At 46.7% G+C, this 2,665-nt stretch overlaps 1 pseudogene; it reads right to left on the bottom strand.

The window, feature by feature from the left end:
• Nucleotides 1-1,023: 1,023 nt before the first annotated feature.
• On the bottom strand, nucleotides 1,024-1,230 carry LOC142261465 (U2 spliceosomal RNA; annotated as a pseudogene).
• Between the last annotated feature and the right edge of the window lie 1,435 nt (nucleotides 1,231-2,665).

Genomic DNA, 2,665 nt, shown 5'->3' with positions numbered 1-2,665 from the left:
AGAGCTATAAGCCAATACCCCCTTCACATTGCCAGTGTACCAAGGACATGTTGAGCAACATGAAGGCGGCTGGGGTTATCCGTGACAGTTGTAGCCTTTGGGCAGCTCTGTTGATCCTGTTAAAAAAGAAGGACGGCACCATTCCCCGTATTGAGGAATCGCTAGCTGCATTGAGAACTGCAAATTATTTTTCTACCCTTGATCTCACTAGTCACTATTGGCAAGTGTCCGTTGCTGAGGCAGACCGGGAGAAGACCGCCTTCGCCACCCCTATGGGTCTCTGCGAGTTCAAAAGCATGCCCTTCGAGCTGTGCAATGCGCCAGGAACCTTCCAGAGGCTGATGGAATGCTGCTTGGGACAAGATTTTAGGGTGTATAAAAAGGGAGATTAGATCCCGTGATCCCAACGTATTGTTACACCTCTATAAATCACTTGTAAGGCTACATCTGGAATATGGGAACCAGTTTTGGGCTCCACATTTTAATAAGGACATTCAGAAGTTAGAGTCAGTTCAAAGGTGGGCAACTAGACTACTACAAGGAATGGAAGGCCTCCCATATGATGACAAGTTGAAAAAGTTATTAAGTGATTATTGGCTGCAATGGGGCTTTCTGGCTGGTGCCAGCCTCTCTTCTTAGCACACAGGAACCACAATCCCTACACCATGCTTCAATGGATTCTCTCATCCCAGCCCAGTAAAACTACATATTTTACACAGTCATAAGCAGCCAAAAGGGATCTATTCTATTCAATTGCAAATGATCTAGATAAGACTGAGAATAAGATACTGCACGGGACATAGCAGAGTTGGTCAAGTTGAGTGGAGATGAGTTTGCTATTTGGCACAGCTTTTTGCATCAATAAAGCAAGTAAAAGGTGTGAAAGATAAAAAAAAGGGTGAAAGTGTGAAAAGTGAATTGGCCAAATTGAGGTGCATATAAAGTTTTTGCTTTCTTTCAATTCACTAATGGGGCTCATTTGAATCAGGTGAATTGAGTTCTGCTTTTGGAAACTGGGTTAAGAAGGGGTGCACCGGTCCTGGAGGTACTGCAATACCAGGTCAATGCGTGGAGTGGACTGAGCAAGATTTTTTCCATCTCCTTGTTCTAAAAATCCATTTAATATATGGTCCCCAGAGAGGGGACGTATCAGATATTAAACTGATAAGAACAGATTTAATTTTTTTTTTTTTCTGTTTATCAGTAGGACTTCAAAATAACAAAGGTGATCGCCTCCCGTTGCCTGGGAACCGTCCAGGCACAAGAGGGCTATGTGTCACCAGAAGGCGCACACACTTCCTCAAGGCCGGCAGACGTGCAATCCCAGGCACCTTCCAGTACCGACCAAGGTAGCGTCCTCCGAAACTACACTTGATCTTAGCCAAAAGGCCGAGAAGCTATAACCCGAATTGGTTACGGCCTTGAGTGGCACCCTGGCCTATACCGGACACATCTTAGGGAGAGGGAGACAAACCCACGCCTACAGAAGACATTTTGTCACCCAAGCCAACCCTTGAAAAGGCTGTTTTGCAGAGCAAAAACAAGAAGAATGGTGCTTTTTGCAGCCGCCGCCCACTGCAATGAATCTGAATAACTCCTCCTTTTGGACACAAGCACCTCCCCTCCCCCTTGCAGTCTTTCCAATTCATGATACAAAAAGACGGACGGACAGGACAGGACAGGACAGGCTGCCTGACTTTCCGTCACTGCCACCCTTTGCCATCCTTGCCCGTAGAAAGCCCTTTCATCATCCCCAAACCCTAATCTTTTCCCTTCCCTTCCCAGATGCGTCTCACTCCCTTTCATTAGGAAGTGAGCGCAGCCTTTTCTCCGTTCTGCACATGCGCGACGTTAAACACAAATGCGCAGGCGTGCGTTCCATTACCCTCACTGCATTCCACTCCCATACAGGAAGTGGGCGCAGCTATTACTACGGTCGCACATAAAAGAACCCACGGCCACCACTGCACATAGCTGACTCCACCACAGGACACCCACTTCTACACCAACACAGGTAAGACAGGATCGGCACCTCTATGCTCCTGTTACAATCAGGCTCAGTCACCATGTGATAACGCTCTCAACTCTTTAGTTGCAGGCTCCCCTTGCTTCACCTCCACTGGCTGTGCTGCCATTTCCTCTCCCACCTGGAAGGTATACTTTATTCCACTATTTTCCTGTTTCTCTCTTCCCCCTTTTCCCATAACCTACTTTTATCTGCATTTGTGGGGTATCTATATGCTATTTACATCATAGTTTTATTCATTAATATGGAAGGGAAGAGTGCCCATGAGAGTGTTGAACTGCGGAGAGCAAGAGATTAAGCTGCTCCGATTTGCCACCATTGATAAGCTGTTCTCAGTAGATACACATGCTATCCAAACAGCAGCATCCACCATTGCTTCAGCCCACCCATTCAGTGACAGCTCACCAAGTCAGCCAGAGGAGTGGTGTAAGGAATTACACGTAGGCACTGACTCCACACCTTCACATCACAAGAAGGGGGTCTACAGGCTAGTGCAAGAATACGAGCAAGTCTTCAGCAAACATCCGCTAGACTTTTGAAGAATAAAAGGGGTCAAACACTACATCCCCACAAGTGCACACCCACCCATCAAAGAGAGATATAAGCCAAAACTACCTGCACATTACCAGTGTACCAAGG

The sequence above is a fragment of the Anomaloglossus baeobatrachus genome, unplaced genomic scaffold (genome assembly GCF_048569485.1).
Source record: "Anomaloglossus baeobatrachus isolate aAnoBae1 unplaced genomic scaffold, aAnoBae1.hap1 Scaffold_225, whole genome shotgun sequence".
NCBI lineage: Eukaryota > Metazoa > Chordata > Amphibia > Anura > Aromobatidae > Anomaloglossus > Anomaloglossus baeobatrachus.
This window is presented reverse-complemented; position numbering and strand designations above follow the sequence as displayed.